This window comes from Rhinoderma darwinii, chromosome 6 (assembly GCF_050947455.1).
Source record: "Rhinoderma darwinii isolate aRhiDar2 chromosome 6, aRhiDar2.hap1, whole genome shotgun sequence".
In the NCBI taxonomy this organism is placed as follows: Eukaryota; Metazoa; Chordata; class Amphibia; order Anura; family Rhinodermatidae; genus Rhinoderma; species Rhinoderma darwinii.
Window position 1 is genome coordinate 98,810,656 of NC_134692.1, and position 23,667 is coordinate 98,834,322.

The window sequence follows — 23,667 nt, forward strand, 5'->3', positions numbered from 1 at the left end:
GGGGTGTTTTATTTCAATAAATCAATTTTTTCTATGTCTTTGTATTTTTTTTTTACTTTATCGCTGCCAACTTACTAATGGCCGCTGACAGATTGACAGCGTCCATTACTAAGGCGGGGCTTAGTGTTAGCTGGTGAAAAGGCTAACACTAACCCCCATTAATACACCGGTACCCACCGCCACCAGGGGTTCCAGGAAGAGCCGGGTACGATCCAGTACCCGACCATCTGTAGTGATGGTCGGGCACTGGGGTAACCGCAGGCTGGTATTATTAGGCTGGGAAAGGCCAAAAACAGTGGCCCTTCCCACCCTGGTAATGCTAGCCTGCTGCTGCTGTGTTGTATCTGGCTGGTTCTGAAAAATGGGGGGGGACCCCACGTAATTTTTTTTTATAAACAATTGGACCGCACGATCTGGAGTTCCCCCATTTTTATAACCAGCCAGATACAACATAGCAGCAGCAGCCTAGCATTACCAGGTTGGGAAGGGTAACAGTTTTTGGCCTTTCCCAGCCTAATAATACCAGACTGTGGCCGCCCCAGTGCCCCTCTGTCACTAAAGATGGTCGGGTACTAGATCATACCCGGCTCTTCCTGGTGGCGCTGGGTACCAGGGTAAAAATGGGGATTAGTGTTAACCTCTTCATGTCTAACATTAAGTCCCCCCATTAGTAATGGGCGTTGTGAATCAGCCAGCGACAATTACTAGGGCGGTAGTTACAAAGTTTAAACAAATACAAAGACATAGATAAAATATTTTATTGCAATAAAAATTCCACACAACCCTCGTTATCTATTTTATTGAGAATTTCAAAAAAACGCAGTTATCGAAGTAGTCCTCGAATCTGAAGTAGTCCAACAACCGAACTTGTAAAAAAACAAACACACATAAATAATTAGTATCACGTCAAAAAGGAAAATAATTATTATTCTTACCTTTCCTGGGTCCAGCACTGGAGCTGCAATGTCAGCGAGCTGGTCCCTATATCTAATCCAATCATGTATGATACTGTCTGCTGAGCCACTGTATCTAATCCTATCATGTGTGATACTGTCTGTGGAGTCAGTGTATCTAATCCTATCATGTGTGATACTGTTTGTCGAGCCACTGTATCTAATCCTATAATGTGTGCTAATGTCTGTTAAGCCAATGTATCTAATCTTATCCATAGCTTTAGGGTCGTAGTGCTATAGATAGGCTGTCTCATATATATATATATATATATATATATATATATACACATATACACCACCATTCAAAAGTTTAGGGTCACTTAGAAATTTCCTTATTTTTGCAAGAAAAGCACAGTTTTTTTCAATGAAGATAACATTAAATTAATCAGAAATACACTCTATACATTGTTAATGTGCTAAATGACTATTCTGGCTGCAAACGTCTGGTTTTTAATGCAATATCTACATAGGTGTTGTGACAACCTGGGGACCACTTAGCTCATGGGATCACCATCTCCCGGGTGAGATGGTTGGCAAACATAGAAAGTTCACTCCAAAAAGGTTTAAACCAGCCGCAGCTAGCTTTATTGTCTTCACAACAGCAGTTCAGTGATACAACAATAAACATCCAAAATAAACCCTAGGCCATCCAGCCTCTAACTAACACATTCAGTGTCCCTCACTACGTGACACTGAGCCTTGTGCCCAGCACCTCAAAACCTTCAGTTTTACCTCACACGGTGGTGAATCTCACAGGCTAGCATGCCTGTCTTCCCCAGACTGAGAGCCCTGTGTGAACAGCACACACCTGATATAAAGAGCCGTCTCAGGTGAAGCCTAACTAGGCTCATCAGACAGCCCCAAGCACCAGCAGAGAAAACCCTCTCTGCTGTACATGCTCCCTGGTCTGCACCGTCCAGAAGCTGCACTGCTACAGTGTATAGAGGCCCATTTCCAGCAACCATCACTCCAGTGTTCTGATGGTACATTGTGTTTGATAACTGTGTTAGAAGGCTAATGGATGATTAGAAAACACTTGAAAACCCTTGTGCAATTATGTTAGCACCGCTGTAAACAGTTTTGCTGTTTAGAGGAGCTATAAAACGGACCTTCCTTTGAGCTAGTTGAGAATCTGGAGCATTACATTTGTGGGTTCGATTAAACTCTCAAAATGGCTAGAAAAAGAGAGCTTTCATGTGAAACTCAACACTCTATTCTTGTTCTTAGAAATGAAGGCTATTCCATGCGAGAAATTGCCAAGAAACTGAAGATTTCCTACAACGGTGTGTACTACTCCCTTCAGAGGACAGCACAAACAGGCTCTAACCAAAGTAGAAAGAGAAGTGGGAGGCCCCGATGCACAAATGAGCAACAAGACAAGTACATTAGAGTCGCTAGTTTGAGAAATAGACGCCTCAAAGGTCCTCAACTGGCAGTTTAATTAAATAGTACCCGCAAAACGCCAGTGTCAACGTCTACAGTGAAGAGGCGACTCCGGGATGTTGGCCTTCAGGGCAGAGTGGCAAAGAAAAAGCCATATCTGAGACTGGCTAATAAAAGGAAAAGATTAATATGGGCAAAAGCACACAGACATTGGACAGAGGAAGATTGGAAAAAAGTGTTATGGACAGACAAATCGAAGTTTGAGGTGTTTGGATCACACAGAAGAACATTTGTGAGACGCAGAACAACTGAAAAGATGCTGGAAGAGTGCCTGACGCCATCTGTCAAGCATGGTGGAGGTAATGTGATGGTCTGGGGTTGCTTTGGTGCTGGTAAAGTGGGAGATTTGTACAAGGTAAAAGGGATTTTGAATAAGGAAGGCTATCAGTCCATTTTGCCACGCCATGCCATACCCTGTGGACAGCGCTTGATTGGAGCCAATTTCATCCTACAACAGGGCAATGACCCAAAGCACACCTCCAAATTATGCAAGAGCTATTTAGGGAAAAAGCAGGCAGCTGGTATTGTATCTGTAATGGAGTGGTCAGCCCAGTCACCAGATCTCAACCCCATAGAGCTGTTGTGGGAGAAGCTTGACTGTATAGTACGCAAGAAGTGCCCATCAAGCCAATCCAACTTGTGGGAGGGGCTTCTGGAAGCATGGGGTGAAATTTCTCCCGATTACCTCAGCAAATTAACAGCTAGAATGCCAAAGGTCTGCAATGCTGTAATTGCTGCAAATTGAGCATTATTTGACGAAAGCAAAGTTTGAAGGAGAAAATTAGTATTTGAAAAAAAAATCATTATTTCTAACCTTGTCAATGTCTTGACTATATTTTCTAGTCATTTTGCAACTCATTTGATAAATATAAGTGTGAGTTTTAATGGAAAACACAAAATTGTCTGGGTGACCCCAAACTTTTGAACGGTAGTGTATATATGCACATATTCATACACACACACATTTTTTTTGGGGGGGGAGGCACATGTGTATTGGGGCTATTCCCCCTGATGTTTTATTTGCTTAGTGACACCCCTGGCTGTTAGTGCTGCATTGTTGGATCACTTTGGAGACCCAGCGGTGCAGCTGAAAGCTGCGTGCCATCGGCCCTGAGAAGTTGGGGGGGGGGGGGCAAGAAGAACCTTCGCATGGGGCCCATGAGCTTTTAGCTACGCCCCTGTTTGGAGTGTGATCACTGTTCCCAGCTACTTAGTTCCTCTAATCTACATATATGATCCAATTTATCCACTAGCTGGTTCATAGTTGGGCAATCTAGATCTCCATTTGAGAGGGATCAACAACTTTGCATAGTTACATAGTTACATAGCAATAGCAAAAGGATATAAGTCGGCACTGCTGCAATCAAGAATCCTCCAGGCGTTTGGCAGATCACTGCCCAGGCAGCATGTACACTGACACGGCGTGTGTCAAGGGAGGTGCTGGCTTGGCAATAAGAGTTCACAAATATCACAATGAATAAAGAAAGAAGTAGAGCCGCACTCACCCAACTCTGACATTTTCATATGCTTTATTGCTCAAAAAGAAGTGGGGGGGAAACGAAGATATGCACAGGTTCACAGGCAACAGCTGTAATGACGGGGTAGGGAGACAGACAGGTGAGCCCTAATCTACCTGCCACTCAGTCCCTGCCTACTTGCACGGCCTGTCCTAGGCGACGGCGTACAACTGGGTGACGGTCCCTACGCTCAATATGTGCACGACAGACAAACAGACAAGGGTACACAGAAGCTAAGGGAAATGGGGCAGATGCCCACGGCAAGACCGTGAGCAACAAGAGTAGTGAACGAGCCGAGTCAAACCAGGAGTGTATGAGGTACCAAACGCAGAGTAGGAGCGTAGTCAGTAAAGCCAGGGTCAAAATTAAGCAAGGTCAATAATGATAGCAGTAGCAGCAGAGCCAGGGAACAGGCAGAATCACAGGCAAAGGAGGAGCAGGAAATGAAGGTATAAATAGACAGAGGGCGGGTGCTAGCTCCGTCTGGCCAGGCTGTGATAGGCTCTCCCACTCCTCAGCCTCCCAGCCTGAGTGGTAGCAGATCGAGTCACTCTATCAGACTTAGGAGCAGGTGCAGACTGATTAACCACGGGAGTTGACACAGAAGCTGTGTCTGGCAGATCCTTTACAACAGCTGTTTCGCATAGGCACGCTTTCTCAAGCCTTACATAGTTACATAGGTTGAAAAAAGACATAGGTCCATCAGGTTCAACCTTTCTCAATAAATTACACGTCATTCATTGCTTGATTATTTATAACCCTCAATGCCATTCGTAAATAAATAGGCATCTAGCCTTTTTATAAATCCTGACATAGTATCTGCCATCACTACCTCTTGGGGAAGGGCATTCCATAGCTTGACCACTCTAACTATAAAGAACCCTTTCCTATATTGATGTCTCAGACGTCTTTCTTCCACACACAATGGGTGTCTCCAAGTCCTTTGTAGAGTCATTGAAAGGAACAGATCATGTTCTCTGTACTGCCCCCACATATACTTATACATGTTAATAAGACCACCTCTAAGACATCTTTTTTCCAAGCTGAACAAGCCCAATTTTTCTAGCCTTTCATTGTAAGTGACACCTCCCATCCCATTTAATAATCGAAATCCCCGCCTTTGAACCCTCTCCAGTTCTCCTATGTCCTTTTTACAATGTGGAGCCCTGAATTCCATATTCTAGATGTGGCCTTACAAGGGATTTATAGAGTGGTAATATTACATTTCAATCACAGGTTTTTATCTCTCTTTTTATACACCCTAAAATCCTATTTGCTTTTGCGGCTGCTACCTGACATTGAGTGCTGCTGCTTAGCTTATTTGTTACCATAATTCCCAGGTCCTTCTCTTGTTCCGTTATCCCCAGGTTTATTCCATTTAATGTATATGAATTAATACTATTATTGCATCCTAAGTGCATTACTTTACATTTATCAACATTAAATTTCATCTGCCATGTTTTTGCCCATGCTGCCAGCTTATTTAGGTCTTTCTGTAATATTTTAAAGTCAAGCTCAGTTTTAAGTATCCTACAAAGTTTTGAATCGTCATCAAAAAACTGACACCTTGCTATCAATCCCATCATTAATAAAGAGATTAAAAGGAATTGGGCCTAACACCGATCCTTGTGGTACCCCACTGCTGACTTTAACCTATTTTGAGTAAGTTCCATTTATATATTATATATTTCTTTGTTTTCTGTCCATTAACCAATTATTTACCCACTTGCATACACGTTCCCCCAGTCCTTGTGTCTGTAGCTTCATAACAAGACTGTTGTGTGGAACAGTATAAAATGTTTTTGCAAAATACAAATAAATCACATCAGCCTCATGCTGTAAGAATATGCGTAATGAGGTCGTTACTTGTTGGGGTGAAGGAAGAGACAGGTAACCAGACCAGAATCAAGGATGCTTCTAGGGATATGCATTTACCAGTTATGCGGCGGATTAATTCTGAAATCTCAGACCAAAATGATTTTATTAGAGGGCAATCCCACCATATATGTGAAAGCAAACCAGTACCCCACTGCAAGGCCAGCAAGTTCTTCCAGGTGATAGGCCAATCTTAAACAGGAACTCGGAGGTTCTGTAGCACCTTGTCAGGGTCTTAAATGAGTTCTCTTGTATCTTGGCACATCTTGAGAAACCATGAGAGTGTTGTAGTATAGTTGTAATCTCAGAGGGGGACCACCTGGTCTAAAGTTCCGATTCCCATGCCAAAATAAAACTGGGTTTGGCTAGTGCACTGTAAGAGATCAGCTCTGAGTAGATTTTGGATAGGAGCTTGGTGGGGTAGAGGGAAATCGAAGAAGAGTATCTATCCAGGATGACTCCGGAAGCGGTGTAAGTGATTTTTGTAATTTGATGCAGAGGCTCTGAATACTTGCAGAGTGTAGAAAATTTCTACGACCAGTGTCAGTAACTCAACTCACTTCCTCTATCAAGGGGATAGCTGAAGTTTGGAAATGGGAGTATAATAGAGAGTAATCTAGATCATCCCAAAGACTTCCGGATGGACAGGAGACTCCCAGAGTGAGAGGTTATTAATTAATGGCTGTAGATGGAGAGAAGGATCTAGGGGGATCCAGAGTGGAGAGATGTTTATGGAACACTAAGGTGCCTTTAGATATGGGGTTGATGTTAGTTAAGAAGGAATGGTTCTTAAAACGACCCAACAAAAGCACAAGTAGTCAAGGCCCCAATATAAGTCGTTCTTTTTCCACATGAGGGGGATGTGGATCTTTCCATCTGTTTAACCTGTTAGTGACCACCAATACGCCTTTTCACGGCAGCCACTAATGGGCTTTATTCTGATGCTTAAGCCTTTTTACGGCGCTGCATCAGAATAAATAAACAGAGCAGGGAGCCGTTAAGTTTCCCTTCTCTCAGCTACCAGATGTAGCTGAGGGCTGGGGACATCCCTGCTCAAACAGGTGAGATCGATATAAGTATCGATCTCACCCGTTTATCCCCTCAGATGCGGCGCTCAATACCGAGCGTCGCATCTGAGTGGTTTTGGAGAGAGGGAGGGAGCTCCCTTTCATCCCACTGACACCTGGCGATAAGATTGCCGAGTGTCTGTGTCTCCGATGGAAGCCGGGGGCCTAATAAAGGCCCCCAGGTCTGCCTGTAGTGAATGCCTGCTAGGCTATGCCAGAGGCATGTCCTAGCAGATGCCTGTCCGTTTTAAACGGACAGGCAGTAATACACTGCAATACAAAAGTATTGCAGTGTATTATAATAGCGATCGGAAGATCACATATTAAAATCCCCTAGTGGGACTAGTAAAAAAGTAAAAAAAAAGTTTAACAAAGTTAATATAAAAAAATGTGAAAAAAAAATAAAAAACAGACTTTTTCCCCTTACAAATTGCTTTACTATTAAAAAAACAAAATAAAGCAAAAAAGTTACACATATTTGGTATCAGCGCATCCATAACGACCCCGACTATATAGCTACTTCATTATTTAACCCGCACGGTGAATGCCATAAAATATAAAATAAAAAACTATGGAAAAATGCCTGTTTTCTGTGAATCCTGACTTAAAAAAAATGTGATCAAAGTCATCAAAAAGTCGTATCTACTCCAAAATGGTACCAATAAAAACTACAAGTCGTCCCGCAAAAAAAAAGCCCTCATACAACTGCATCAGCGGAACAATAAAAAAAGTTATGGCTCTTCAAATATGGAGACACAAAAACAAATAATTTTGAAAAAAAGCGATTTTAGGCTGGGTTCACACATACTATTTACGGACGTAATTCGGGCGTTTTAGCCCTGAATTACGTCCGAAAATGCGGCTCAAAAGCGTCGGCAAACATTTGCCCATTCATTTGAATGGGCTTTACGATGTGCTGTGCCAACGGTCATTTATTTTACGCGCCGCTGTCAAAAGGCAGCGCGTAAAAAAGACGCCTGCGTCAAAGAAGTGCCTATCACTTCTTCAGACGTAATTGGAGCCGTTTTCACTTGACTCCATGGAAAAACAGCTCCAATTACGTCCGTAATGGACGCAGCGAAAGACGCCTGCACATGCCATTACGGCTGAAATTATGGTGCTGTTTTCTCCTGAAAACAGCACCGTAATTTCAACCGTAACGGACGCTGCCGTTTGAACATATCCTTATTGTGTAAAAGTAGTAAAACATACAAAACCGATACAAATTCGGTATCGTTGCAATCGTAACAACCCGCTGAATAAAGTTATTTGTTATTTGTACCACACGGCAAAAAACGGCGAAGATTTAGGACGCAAAAAAGAGTGGCGAAATTTCAGGTTTTTTTCTATTCCCCCCCCAAAAAAAGTTAATAAAAGTTAATCAATAAATAATATGTACCCCAAAATGGTGCTATTAAAAAATACAACTTGTCCCGCAAAAAACAAGACCTTAAACAGCTATGTTGACACAAAAATAAAAATGTTATAGCTCTTGGAATGCGACGTTGGAAAAACGTAAAAAATTCCTTGGTCATTAAGGTTTAAAATAGGCTGGTCGATAAGGGGTTAATAGAAGACATCTACTAAGGTGGTTAGCTCTATAATAGGAGTAGGCATCTGGGAGACCCATTCCACCGTGTGCCTTTTTGAGGATGAGAAGTCTATGAGGAAGTCTAGGGTGTTGTGTGGCCCATAGAAAGCTTACAAATAGACTTTTGATGTTGTTGAAGAAAGATTGTGGGAGGTAGATAGAACAGTTTTGGGAAAGTTTTTTCTCCCTATCCATGACAGAAGAGGAATTTTAAAATCTTGGAGTTGGGATTTTATGTGAGCTATTATTGGTCTGTAGTTCAGGGAAAATAATAGAGAAAAGACTTTCGGGAGGTAAATCCCCAGGTATTTTATAGCAATGTCGGGGCATTTGAGCAGCGTAGAGGCAATGTCAGAAACCGATGCCGTAATATTAAGTTCTGATTCGATAAAAAATATCTTGAAATTAGAAATCAGATCAAAATCATCAAAGATCGTCATAATTGATTTGCAGGGGTCCTAACAAGTGACCGGAGCAAACGTACTTCTACAGGGCTCTCTGACATCCCTCCAAAATCTGGAGGAATCTGTTGGCTACGTTGCCTTCGTAACCTTGAAATACTCACCAGAGTACTCTGGACTCCTGCTCCATCCCCTGGAGCTTTTTGGTGTCATCCTGTGCCATTTTTGTGGTCGCGGCTTACTGCCACGTCTCAAGCTGGGGCCTAAAGTTTGGCCTCTTCCTTGTGACCTACTGGTCTGCCTGAAGCCGGGGGACTGGAGTTGCGGCTGGCGGCCAGGAACTGGAGCGGATACGCGACATTGGTTGTTGGATTCCCCATTCTGCGTGATCCCGCGTTTACAAGGCCAGCTCGCCACTGTCCCCTTTAAGAGGGAGCTTTTTCTTGGGGTGAATAACTTCTCCCATGCTGTGTTCTGTGGCCCGGAATTTTGGGCCTAGTCTGGGGCTGGATCAAGCGCCACACGGGGATTCCGCTCCTTCAGGGAGCTACGGTGGCGCTATCTACAGGAAGGGGGGGTTGTTATCTACAAGGCGGCTGTGGGCTGTGTGACACTTCCTACCAGGGGGCTGTGTGGCACTCCCTACCAGGGGGCTGTGTGGCACTCCCTACATGGGGCTGTGTGGCACTCCCTACCAGGGGGCTGTGTGGCACTCCTTACCAGGGGGCTGTGTGGCGCTCCATACCAGGGGGCTGTGTGGCGCTCCCTACCAGGGGCTGTGTAGCGCTCCCTACCAGGGGCTGTGTGGCACTCTCTACAGGGGGCTGTGTGGCGCTCTCTACAGGGGGCTGTGTGGCACTCTCTACAAGGGGGCTGTGTGGCGCTATCTACAAGGGGACTGTGTGGCGCTATCTACAAGGGGCCTGTGTGGTGCTATCTTCAAGGGATCTGTGTGGCGCTACTTACAAGGGGGCTGTGTGGTGCTACCTAAAAGGGGGCTGTGTAGCGCTACCTACAATGGGGCTGTGTGGCACTACCTACAAGGGCCTGTATGGCACGATCTACAAGGAGGAGGTGGGGGATTATGGCATTGTCTACAGGGAGGCTGTATGAAAAAATCTATAGGGCGGCACTATACTGTGTGGGGGCCAGTAAGCGGACATTATACTCTATAGGGGTACAATAGGGGCATAATACTGTGGGCACAATTAGAGGACAAAATACTGTGTCCTTGAAGGGGTTGTAATATATAATATTATTAAATATTATTATTATACTGTATGGTGGCACTAAAGCGGCAAAAAAAATTGATGGGGCATTTTTTTTAATGATGAGAGTGGGGTGCCGAAAGATCATTTCGCACGGAGCGCCGCCTATCCTAAGGCCGGCCCTGCAGCTAATGATCACCGCCAGAAAGATCCAAGGAGATCTGAAGCTACTAGTGAGTACTGCTACAATCAGAAGACAATCAAGTGAAACCAAGTTACCAGCAAGAACTCCCCGAAAAAGGCCAGTTGTTGAAAAAAAAACATGTCCTGAATAGGTTAAAATTTGCCAAGGAACACATTGACTGTCCCAAAGAGAAATGGCACAACATTTTGTCGACTGCAGTGTTTTCAGACATAATTTGGGCCGTTTATGCCTCGAATTACGCCTGAAAAAACAGCACCATTACGCCTCCAAACATCTGGCCATTGCTTTCAATGGGATTTACGTCATTCTGTTTCCATGGAGCGTAATTTTACGCCTCTTTTTCAAAAAAACGTGCGTAAAAAGACGCCCCGTAAAAAGAAGTGTTGGTCACTTCTTTAGGCGTATTTGACGGACCGAATTCCCATTGAAGTCAATGGGAGTTGTAAAAACTAGTTTGCAGGCATTTGTCACACATTAGGAGCGTAATTTGAGGCGTTTACGCCTCAAATAACGCTTCAAAATACGCCTGAAACTTGGCCAACACTCCCCCAAGGGGTGTTGCCAAAACAGCCATTTTGAAAGGCCAGTTTATGGTGCAAGCAAGGTGCTTTAAAAGAAAAAATTCAGGACATTCCCAATGGCAACCAGAGCATACAGGAGGATGCATATTGATGTGGATGCACTGATAACCGAGGTAAGGACCATATTAACCCCTTCCCACACCTTGGCGTAAATGCACGTCCAGGTGAGCAGTAACTTTGCGCTCCTGGGCGTGCAGTTACGTCCGCTCTTTAACAGTTAACCGCAGCTCGGCGCTACACCGCAGCGCCAGTTAACTGTGCAGGGCGTCTGCCCTGCTCTCCCCATTGCCGATCAGCGGCCTGTCGCCGCTGAAATCGGCAATTAATCCCTTCGATGCGGTGGTTGATTGCGATCACCACATCGAAGAGGTTTACAGCGGATCAGCAGCCCCCCCCACATGCATTTGCGGGGGCTGGCGATCCTTATCATGGCAACCAGAGGCCAGACAATGACCTCCGGGTTGCCATGTACGGAAGCCTCGGAGGAGCAGCCTCCGGCCGGTCCTCCGATGCTTCCTGTCAGTGTGACTGTCACGTCACAATGACAGAACACATTACGCTACGTGTGTAGTGTAATGTGTTCCAGCAGCGTTCAGAGCTGCAAGTCTAAGTGTCCCCTAGTGGGACAAGTAAAAAAAGTAAAAAAAAAGATAATAAAAATGTTTTTAAAAAGTGTAAAAATAAAAGTTAGAAGTGACATAAACAAAGAATGCTTTTTTTCCTATAATAAGTATTTTCTTATAGGAAAAAAATGAACACTTTAAAAAAAGTACACATATTTGGTATCACCGCGTTCGTAACGACCCCAACTATAAAACTGTAATATTATTTTTCCCGCATGGTGAACACCGCAAAAAAAATAAACAAAAAACCATGCCCAAATCACAATTTTTTGGTTACCAACCCTCCCAAAATATACAATAAAAAGTGATCAAAAAGTCGCATGTACGCCAAAATTGTACCAATACAAACTACATCCCGTCCCGCAAAAAACAAGCCCTTACACCGCTTTTTTGACTGAAAAATAAAAAAGTTATCGCTCTCACAATAGGGTGACACAAAATATTATTTATTTTATAAATATGTGATTTTATTGCACAACATAAAAAAATTATATACATCTGGTATCGCCGTAATCGTATCGACCCGCAGAATAAAGTGGAATGGTCATTTATAGCCCAGGGTGAAGGCCATAAAAAAACGAATAAAAAACATTGTCAGAATTGATGGTTTTTGGTCACCTTGCTTGCCAAAAAATTTAATAAAACGTGATCAAAAAAATTTCTGGTACCCCAAAATGGTACCAATGAAAACCTACAGATTGTCCCGCAAAGAATAAACCCTCACGCAGCTCCGGTGGAGAAAAAATAAAACAGTTCTGGCTCCCAGAATATGGCGATGCAAAATGTGCAGAGTGTCCAAGAGCAGATAAGATCGGGTCCCATTTATCAGTGCGACACCGGCCACATATCTGCGGATTATTATTTATTTAATGCATTATTATACCCTCTTATTATGCCCTAATGTACCCCGCACAGATAACATATGCCCCCACATTATAAACTGAAACACCAGTAAAACCCCAAACAGAACTACTACCAAGCTACATCTGTGCCCCAAAAGCCAAATGCCGCTCCCTCCCTTCTGAGCCCTGCAGCGTGCCCAAACACCAGTTTACGTCCACAGATATGGCATCGCCATACCCGGGAGAACCCGGTTAATATTTTATGAGGTATTTGTCTTCAGTGGCACAAACTGGGCATAACATGTAGTGCACTAAAATGGCATATGAGTGGAAAATTTTAATTTTTCACTCCGCACCATGCACTGCGCATTAACCCCTTCGCGCACCACAACATAGCATGTCTTAGTGTGGGGGGTGATGTATGGAGCGTCTCACGTGAAAAAGAAAGAATTTAAAATGGCAAAATCGCTGTTTTCTTGGTCACCTTGGCTCTACCTAAAAATGTAATAAAAAGTGCTCAAAAAGTTGTATGTACCAAAAAATGGTACCAATAAAAACGACCGCTCGTCCATCAATAAATAAGCCCTCATACCGCTCTATTGACTGAAAAATAAAAAAGTTGTGGCTCTTGGAACGCGGGGAGGAAAAAACTAAAAAGGAAAATAAAAAAATGGATCAGTCCAGAAAGGGTTAATTACTTTCTAATGAAAAACGATTTATGACCACACGTGGGGTATTGCCGTACTCGGGAGAAATTGCTTTACAAATGTTGGGCAGCTTTTACCCCCTTTATCCTTTGTGAAATTGAAAAAATGCAACATTTTAGTGGAAGAAATGTTGATATTCATTTTCACGGCCTAATTCTAATAAATCCTGCAAAAGACTTGTGGGGTCTAAATACCCACTATATCCCTAGATAGTTTCTTTAAGTGGTTCTAATTTCCACTTTTGGGGGGTTTCCACTGTTTTGGTCCCTCGGGGGCTTTGCAAATGCGACATGGCACCCAAAAACCATTTCAGCTAAATTTGAGCTCCAAAAGCCAAATAGCGCTCCTTCCCTTCTAAGCCTTGCTGTGGGTCCAGAAAGCAGTTTATTACAACATATGGCATATTTCTGTAATCGGGAGAAATTGTTTTACAAATGTTGGGGTGCTTTTTCTCCTTTATTCCTTGTAAAAATTAAAAATGGCTACCTTTTTTTTAGAAAAAAAGTCGATTTTTACCTTTACAGAATAATTCCAATGAATTCAGCAAAACAACCGTGGGGTCAAAATGCTAACTTTACACCTAGAAAAATTCCTTGATGAGTGTAGTTTCCAAAATGGGGTCACTTTCCGGGGGTTTCCACTATTTTGTTCCCTCCAGTGCATTTCAAACGCGACACGGCACTGAAAACTATTCCAGCAAAATCAGAATTTAAAAATCCAAATGGTGCTCCTTCCCTTCTAAGTCCTGCTGTGGGTCCAAACAGCAGTTTATTACCACATATGGGGTATTGCTATAATCAGGAGAAATTGCTTTACATATGTTGGGGTGTTTTTTCGCTTTTATTCCTTGATAAAATTAAAAATGTCTACGTTTTTTCAGAAAAAAAGTAGATTTTCATCTTCACAAACTAATTCAAATAAATTTAGCAAAAAATCTGTGGGTTCAAAATGCTAACTATACCCATAGATAAATTCCCTGAGGGGTGTAGTTTCCAAAATGAGGTCACTTTTGGGGGTCTTTATTGTTTTGGCCCCACAAGACCTCTTCAAACCTGACATGGTACCTAAAATATATGCTAAAAAAAAGGAGGCCCCAAAATCCACTAGGTGCTCCTTTGCTTCTGAGGCCTGTATTTCAGTAAATTAGCGCACTAGGGCCACATGTGGGGTATTTCTAAAAACTACAGAATCTGGGCAAAAAATAATAAGTTACATTTCTCGGGTAAAACCTTCTGTGGTATAGAATTTTTTTTATTACAAATGAATTTTGTAAAAAAAAAAATGAAATTTGTAACTTTCACCTCTACTTTGCTTTAATTCCTGTGAAACGCCTAAAGGGTTAAAACACTTTCTGAATGCTGTTTTGAATACTTTGAGGGGTGCAGTTTTCAAAATGGGGTGATTTATGGGGACTTTCTAATATATAAGGCCCTCAAAGCCACTTCAGAACTGAACTGGTCCTTGTAAAAATCGCCTTTTGAAATTTTCTTGAAAATATGAGAAATCGCTGCTAAAGTTCTAAGTCTTGTAACGTCCTAGAAAAATAAAAGAATGTTCAAAAAACGATGCCAAACTAAAGTAGACATATGGGAAATGTTAACTAGTAACTATTTTGTGTGGTATTAATATCTGTTTTACAAGCAGATACATTTAAATTTCGAAAAATGCGAATTTTTGCAAATTTTCTCCAAATCTTGGTGTTTTTTACAAATAAATATTGAATTTATCAACCAAATTTTTTCACTAACATAAAGTACAATATGTCACGAGAAAACAGTCTCAGAATCGCTTGGATAGGTAAAAGCATTCCGGAGTTATTACCACATAAAGTGACAAAAATCGGCTTCGTCCTGAAGGCCAAAACAGGCTCAGTCCTTAAGGGGTTAAACCAATAATGTTGTTTGTTTTTGTGAATCCATGTTTTTAGGGCTAAAACTGTTTTGTTAAAGCTGCACACACTCTGCAAGTGCAAACATGTGTCTAGCCACTTTTATTAGTTTAATGTAATGTGTTCCTTAAATGTGTGTGTATTCCTATACGTTCTCTACGACCGTCTGGATCGCCTCTGAGGAGCAACCAAAATGTACATGCATATACACGCATCTTAGCAGTGTTGTGTTTATGCAACATTTGTCTTTCAAAACAAACCCCCAAATAAACTGCGACTTCCAGAAAGGTATACTATCATGTTTTGGTATTGAGTGTTTGTTTTAAAATTATTTGACAGAAAAAGACCTTCAGAATCGCTGGAAGAGTGTCCGGGACCGTTTCCAGAGGCATCTGAAAAAAGGCTGAGAGGAGTGGGTCCTCTTCTTCACAAGGTGCACAGTTTCCGTACCATCAGCAGCTGCTGTTCCTCCTGCCCAACAGGGCACTACTCCAGTAAGTTTTTGTCCAATTCATTTGTAAGGCAAAAACTTTTGGTATGATGCCATGCTGGTCATTTGTAGGCATACCTTTACAAGAATATGTATTGTTCTCGTATATATGACATGTTTATGAAACCCGAACCATTTCTGAATGTTGACTTTCAAAACCGTAAGACAACTGTTGTTTGTTCTTTTCTGGTATCCTCATGATTGCGACCTTGGAACTGCGTCTTCCCAACATGCAATGTGTGTATGAGTGTGTATGTGAGTGTGTGTGTGTGTGTGTGTGTGTGCGTGTGTGTGTGTGTGTGTGTGTATGTGTGTGTGTATATATAGATATATATTGATATATTTTAGAGAGCAAACAGGCTCATGTCACCCCCTAAATGGCATGCTCACTCTAACCTAGGCATTAATGTGCTTAGAAACACCAGGTGTTCCCCCCCTGTTTACATTGTACCACAACCCTGGCAGTCTCATGAAGGAGCAGAGGATTTCCTTTTTCTAACCAGTCAAACAAATATTAATTTAGCCACTACATTCGTCATGCAAGTTGTCATGCTATCAAACTAGAATTTGCTGGTCCTTCTCCCCTAGGTGTTTGTCTAAGGAATGTGTTTCATATCTTATGTTTGTTTTTGGCTTATGGTGGGTGTGCCAAATTTTACTAACTCAAATAAACATGTCAGTAGCAGGAATGGATGAAAGTGATCTAAGCTCACAACAACCATCATATTCTTTTTGGACATTCTCATAGATCCTCTGGAAATTTAGCAGGAAGTATGGAAGTGCGCCCTGCTGAACAAGAGGACCAGCAGCAGAGGGAGGGTGAACCCACTCCATCTACCTCTCAGCAAGAACCTGTGGAAGCGGAGGGCCATCACAAGATCAGGCAGGACCTTCATGTGTGGCCACAGCAGCAGAGGGGGCCGAAGAAATGTCTGAAGCACATGCTGCCACCTCTTTGCCAGCGGCCACCCCAACATGTCCAGCCCCCCCAAACCGGACACCTTCCACCCGATTGCGATCTCGAAGAACCCTCCAGACAATGGACAGGCAACTAGAGGTAGAGTCAGACGCCATGTTCTTTATCCGGAGGGTCGACGGCGATGACGAGTTTGATTTTTTTGGCCATGCCATTGCATCTCGCTGCCGCCGGCTGCAACCGCAAGTAGGGCAGAACTCAATCACTTATGTTCAGGCTACGGTGACAGCCTTCAAGTTCGTTGTCCTCATGCCCCCCGTCGACCAACTAATTACCAGCCTCAATACGACCGCAGGCCTTAGGGAGGCTCGTTCCCAAATGCCCCATAGCCCAAGATGGGTAAACGCCTCCACCCAGACGGAGCCACCAAACCCCTGCCCTCCCATTCTATTCCCTCTGCTGGTTCCCAGTTTCTTCAATCCTTTTACCCTTACCCACCCTCCCAATACACCACCATTGGTTATCCACAAAGTTATCCCCAAACTTATCCCCCGGCCCCAAACTATGATTCTCCTACCCGATTTACACAAATGTGATTGTCATTTTGTCTGGGTGGAGGTTCTGTAAATATGGCAAAATTTTAATTTATTTCCAGTAAAAATTAAAATGTCTGTCTTAAACGTTGTTTAAAATGGAGATTGTGAGGGGGGTTGTGGGAAAGTGTTGAAATAATAATCATACTAATTATTTTATGTTCTTCTGAGTAAAAATATTTAACGATTTGAAACATGTGAGATGAGGTTTTTTTTAAAACAACAAAGGACACAAGAAGAAACCTAACAAAGTAACGTCCAAGGAACAATTGACACAACACATATATTTTGCTGTCTGAAGATATTTACTTCATTTGTTTAGAAATGTTAAAAGTAAAGTTAACAAATGTATTCACTTTCAAAGTAACATAAGACATGGCAAATATATACAACACATAGTGGATACAAAGGGGGAAGGATAAACAGTTTGCATTGGGGACAAAATGTTGTACAAAAGCAAACCTTAAACTTTTTGGCCTAGTCCTGGATCGGCTGCTGAACACTGTGGCTGGAATCCTGCCGGGGCACTGCACCTTCGGGACTCATGAAGTAGTCTGTGAAGGCATCTCTCACCTGTACTCCACGGTTGGATGGCCTTCCGAAGCCCCAGTTGATGTGGGGGTCACGGAAAGCTGTCTGTGTCTCCACGTCAGCTCGCTCGTGATCACGAACATAGTTGTGAAGAACACAGGCAGCTTTAATGACCCCATCAACTGTGGACGCATCCAACTGAAGTGCACAGGTGAAGTCCCTCCACTTACTCACCATAATCCCAAAGGTGCACTCCACGAAGCGTCCTGCCCGGCTCAGCCTCTCATTGAAGACTCTCCTCCGGGCATCTAGTCTTCTCAGTGGGTATGGGCGCAGCAGGTTGGGCATCAGTGGAAAAGCCTCGTCCGATACCATCACAAAGGGGACTGGATGCGTTGTGCCCGGCTCAGCCTCTCATTGAAGACTCTCCTCCGGGCATCTAGTCTCCTCAGTGGGTATGGGCGCAGCAGGTTGGGCATCGGTGGAAAAGCCTCGTCCGATACCATCACGAAGGGGATTGGATGCATGGTACCCTCAAGAGATTGGGGAGGAGGTAGAGTTACCTGATCTAGCAAGATTTGCTTCCCTAAATCCGATGTCAGTATCTCCCGGGAGTCAACAGTGCTTCCATATGCGCCGATGCAAATTAGGGCAGAACTTAATCACTTATGTTCAGGCCACGGTGGCAGCCTTCGAGTTCGTTGTCCTCATGCCCCCCGTCGACCAACTAATTGCCAGCTTCAATACGGCCGCTGGCCTTAGGGAGGCTCCTTCCCAAATGCCCCATAGCCCAAGATGGGTAAACACCTCCACCCAGACTGAGCCACCAGACCCCTGCCCTACCATTTCATTCCCTCTGCTGGTTCCCAGTTTCTTCAATCCTTTTACCCTTACTCACCCTCCCAATACACCACCACTGGTTATCCACAAAGTTATCCCGAAACTTATCCCCCTGCCTCAAACTATGATTCTCCTACCCGATTTACACAAATGTGATTGTCATTTTTTCTGGGTGGAGGTTCTGTAAATATGGCAAAATTGAAATTTAATTTCCAGTAAAAATGAAAATGTGTTTGTGGTTTAAAATGGATATTGTGAGGGGGGTTGTGGGAAAGTGTTAAAATAATAATCATGCTAATTATTTTATGTTCTTCTGAGTAAAAATATTTTACGTTCTGAAACATGTGAGATGAGTTTTTTTAAAAACAACAAAGGACACAAGAAGAAACCTAACAAAGTAACATCCCAGGAACAATTGACACAACACGTACATTTTGCTGTCTGAAGATATTTACTTCATTTGTTTAGAAATGTTAAAAGTAAAGTTAAGAAATGTATTCACTTTCAAAGTAACATAAGACATGGCAAATATATACAACACATAGTGGATACAAAGGGGGAAGGATAAACAGTTTGCATTGGGGACAAAATGTTATACAAAAGCAAACCATAAACTTTTTGGCCTAGTCCTGGATCCGCTGCTGAACACTTTGGCTGGAATCCTGTCGGGCCACTGCACCTTTGGGACTCATGAAGTAGTCCGTGAAGGCATCTCTCACCTGTACTCCACGGTTGGATGGTCTTCCTAAGCCCCAGTTGATGTGGGGGTCACGGAAAGCTGTCTGTGTCTCCACGTCAGCTCGCTCGTGATCACGAACATAGTTGTGAAGAACACAGGCAGCTTTAATGACCCCATCAACTGTGGACGCATGCAACTGAAGTGCACAGGTGAAGACCCTCCACTTACTCACCATAATCCCAAAGGTGCACTCCACGAGGCGTCCTACGCGGCTCAGCCTCTCATTGAAGACTCTCCTCTAGGCATCTAGTCTCTTCAGTGGGTATGGGCACGATGCAGGTTGGGCATCAGTGGAAAAGCCTTGTCCAATACTATCACAAAGGGGACTGGATGCATGAACCGAGAGAATCTCCTCCAGACTGTCAAATGTGGGTATTGACATTCGACAGAATTCGTGATATTTCTCGGGCTACCTATAGAGACATACACGTTATAATACATACACACACACACAAACACACACACACACACGCACACACACACACACACACACACACACACACACACACACACACACAAAAGGGTCTAAAGTTATAGAACTAAGTTTTTCAAAAAACGGGACATTCAAAGCCAAATGGAATAACATAGCATGTGCAACATACATACATGAATGGTTACAAAATGAACCAGATGTACCCCCAAATTACAAATTGAATATGTATTCTGAAAATAACGTCACATTGATACATTTTAGGTTAAACACAGAAAAACGATGTTTAGAATAACCACTTGTTATAAGGCAACAAATTAAGGCTCATTTCTTACACATTTGTCGGTAGAAACTAAAACACACTGTCTGATGCAACAATTGTAGGCTGATGCAACACACCTTACATGAGAAATTAACACAATATGTGCTTAAGCAAACATTAAAAAGAGAAGAAATATCATCAATGTACTTTAGTTGAAACAACCACAAAAAACTCACCATCTTAATTCTTGGTAAAGGTGGCCAATGTGTCCCCTTTCATTACAGAAGAGATTAATGGGGTGCACCCAATACCTCCATCGCCTTTCATGCTCCTGTGAAACATCAAGTGTGACCAAATTTCCATTATAATGTTCAACAAAATAAATTCAATCTACATTGACACCATTATCCATAAATTTAGAAGCATACCTCACAAATTCTTCTCCGTCTAATGACATTGAGGACAATTTGCATCAATGCCGCCATATGGCGGAGGCGAACTTTAATGCGCCTTTCCCCCACATGTTCTCCCTGCTGCTCCTGCTGGGATGGCCCTGCTAAGTTCTGGGAACTCATTTTGCAAATTAAATTCACTCAATAACCACTGCTAAGCCAAAAAAGGGAAGTTGCTGATTTTGGGCTGAGTTTTTGTACGCCTGGGCCCTCTGGCCCCATGTATGCTGGTTTTTGAAACGCCTGGAATACGTCTCAAAAAAATCTCAAAAACGTCTCGAAAACGCCTTGGATAACGGCTCCATTATGCGTGCAAAAACGCCCCAAAATACGCCTCGACATGAAAAACGCTCGCAAATACGCTTCCAAAACGCCTCAAATTCAGAGGCTGTTTTTCTCAAAACAGCTCCGTAATTAAAAGCAAAATTGTTATTTTTGGGTCTAGTGGCCGCAGACAGTATGTCAGACGACCCACGAGCACTTAATTCAAGCCACGGTACACTGTGAAGTCAGTAGAGTATGGTGGTGCAAAACTCAAGATACAGGGATGTTTCTCATACCATGGTGTTGGGCCTAATTATCGCATACAAGGGATCATGGATCAGTTTAAATATATCAAAATACTTGAGGAGATCATGTAGAAGAAATGCCCTTAAAATTGATGTTTCAACATGACAATGACCCAAAACACACCAGTAAGCGAACAACATCTTGGTTACAGACAAACAGGATTGAGGTAATAGAGTGACCAGCCCAATCCCCTGACCTCAATCCCATAGAGAGCTTGTGGGGTGACATAAAAAATAAGGTTTATGAGGCAAAACCCAAAAATGCAGATGAACTGTATAATGTAGTCCAATCTTCCTGGACTGGAATACCTGTTCAGAGGTGCCAGAAGTTGGTCGAATCTATGCAACACAGATGTCAAGCAGTTCTCAGAAACAATGGTTATGCCACTAAATATTAGTTCAGTTAAGTGAAATCAGAATTTTTTTTCAGTTTATACATAACATTTTTGAATTTTTAACCCCTTCAGGACTGAGCCTATTTGGGCCTGGAGGACGAAGCTGAGTTTTTTCAAATCTGACATGTGTTAACTTATGTAGTAATAACTTGGAAATGCTTTTACCTATCTAGGTGATTCTGAGATTGTTTTCTCGTGACATATTGTACTTTATGTTAGTTAACAAATTTGGTCACTAAATTCAATATTTATGTGTGAAAAACACCAAAATTTTGAGAAAATGTGCAAAATTTTTCCTTTTTCTAAATTTAAATGTATCTGCTTGTAAGTCAGACAGTAATACTACACAAAATATTCACTATTTCATATATCCCATATGTGTACTTCATATTTGCATCATTTTTTGAACATTCTTTTATTTTTCTAGGACGTTACAAAGCTTAGAACTTTAGCAGCAATTTCTCATATTTTCAAGAAAATTTCAAAAGGCCACTTTTGAAAGTGTTTTAACCCCATAGGTGTTTCTCAGAAATTAATGCAAAGTAGAGGTGAAATTTCCAAATTTCAATTTTTGTTGCCAAAATTCATTTGTAATACAGTTTTTTCTGTAACACAGAAGGTTTTACACGAGAAATATAACTCAATATATATTGCCCAGATTGTGAAGTTTTTAGAAATATCCCACATGTGGCTCTAGTGTCCTATGGACTGAAACACCGGCCTCAGAAGCAAAGGAGAACGTAGTGGATTTTGGGGCCTCCTTTTCTTTGAATATATTTTAGGCACCATGTCAGGTTTGAAGAGGTCTTGTGGAGCCAAAACAGTGAAAGCCACCAAAAGTGACCCCATTTTGGAAACTACACCCCTCAGGGAATTTATCTAGGGTTATAGTTATCATTTTGATCCCACAGTTGTTTTGCTAAATGTATTTGAATTAGTCCGTGAAGATGAAAATCCACTTTTTTTTTCAGAAAAAAAACTTAGAAATTTACATTTTTCACAAAGAATAAAGGAGAAAAAGCAACCCAAGATTTGTAAAGCAATTTTTCCCGATTACAGCAATACCCCATATGTGGTAATAAATGGCTGTTTGGACCCACAGCAGGGCTTAGAAGGGAAGGAGCTCAAAGCCCCTGAGGGACCAAAAAAGTGTAAACCCCCCAAAAGTGACCCCATTTGGGAAACTACACCACTTAAGGGATCTATCTAGGGGTATAGTGAGCATTTTGACCCCACGGGTCTTTGCAGAATTTATTAGAATTAGGCTGTGAAAATGAATATCAACATTACTTCCACTAATGTTGAATTTTTGAATTTTCACAAAGAATAAAGGAGGAAAAAGCGCACCAACATTTGTAAAGCAATTTCTCCCGAGTACGACAATACCCCACATGTGGTCATAAATGCTTTTTATTAGAAATTAATGAACCCTTTCTGGACTGATTCATTTTTTGCTTTTTTTATTTTCGTTTTTCACTGCTCGCATTCCAAGATCCATAACTTTTTTATTTTTCCGTCAATAGATTCGTGTTAGGACTTATTTCTTGCGGGAAGAGTTGTATTTTCTATTAACAACATTTAAAGTACCATTTAATGTACTGGGAAATGGAAATAAAATTATTTGCAGGCTGAACCTTGAAAAAAACTGTGATTCCTCCATAGTTTTTTGGGTTTTGTTTTTACTTCTTTCACCGTGCAGTAAAAACGACAACTTACATTTTTTCTGCGACTCCATAAAATTCCGGTGATACCATATAGATTTTTTTTTTTTTTTACTATTTACTACTTTTATAAAGTAAAAACAATTTGTTAAAAAAACTAATTTGTTCTGTTACACCACATTCCGAGAGGCATCCTTTTTTTAATTTTTTAGTCGATTGAGAGGTGTGAGGGCTGCTTATTTTTTGAAGGACGAGCTGTAGTTTTTATTGGTACCATTTTTTGGTACATACAACTTTTTGAGCACTTTCTATTACATTTTTTTTAGAGCTGTGGTGACCAAAAACCACCAATTTTGATGTTGTAAATTCTTTATTATTTACGGCGTTCACCGTGCGAGTTAAATAATGGTATATTGATATAGTTTGGACTTTTACGGATGCAGCGATACCAATTTTGTGTATTTTTTTTTATTTTTATTTTGCTTTAGCGTGAAAAAATAGGAATAGGGTTTTCTTTTGGACTTTATATTTATTACATTTTTTTCACTAATAACTTTATTAACTTTTTTTGCACATTTTATTAGTTTCCCCTAGGGGACTTGAACCATCATTAGATCGCTGGTACAATACACTGCAATACCAATGTATTGCAGTGTATTGTCATTTTTACAGGCTCCTGTAACAGCGCGATCGCTGTTCCTGTCAGTTAGTCCCGGGTGTCGGCTGTAATACACAGCTGAAACCTACAACATATGGCACAGGCTCAGCATGTGAGCCCGCTCTATACACCCTCTCCCCACACCACGAAATTCTATTAAGTCAAGGTGCACAAAGGGGTTAATGCGCAACGGAAGGTACATAGAAAAATAAAAAAATTTCCACTGATAT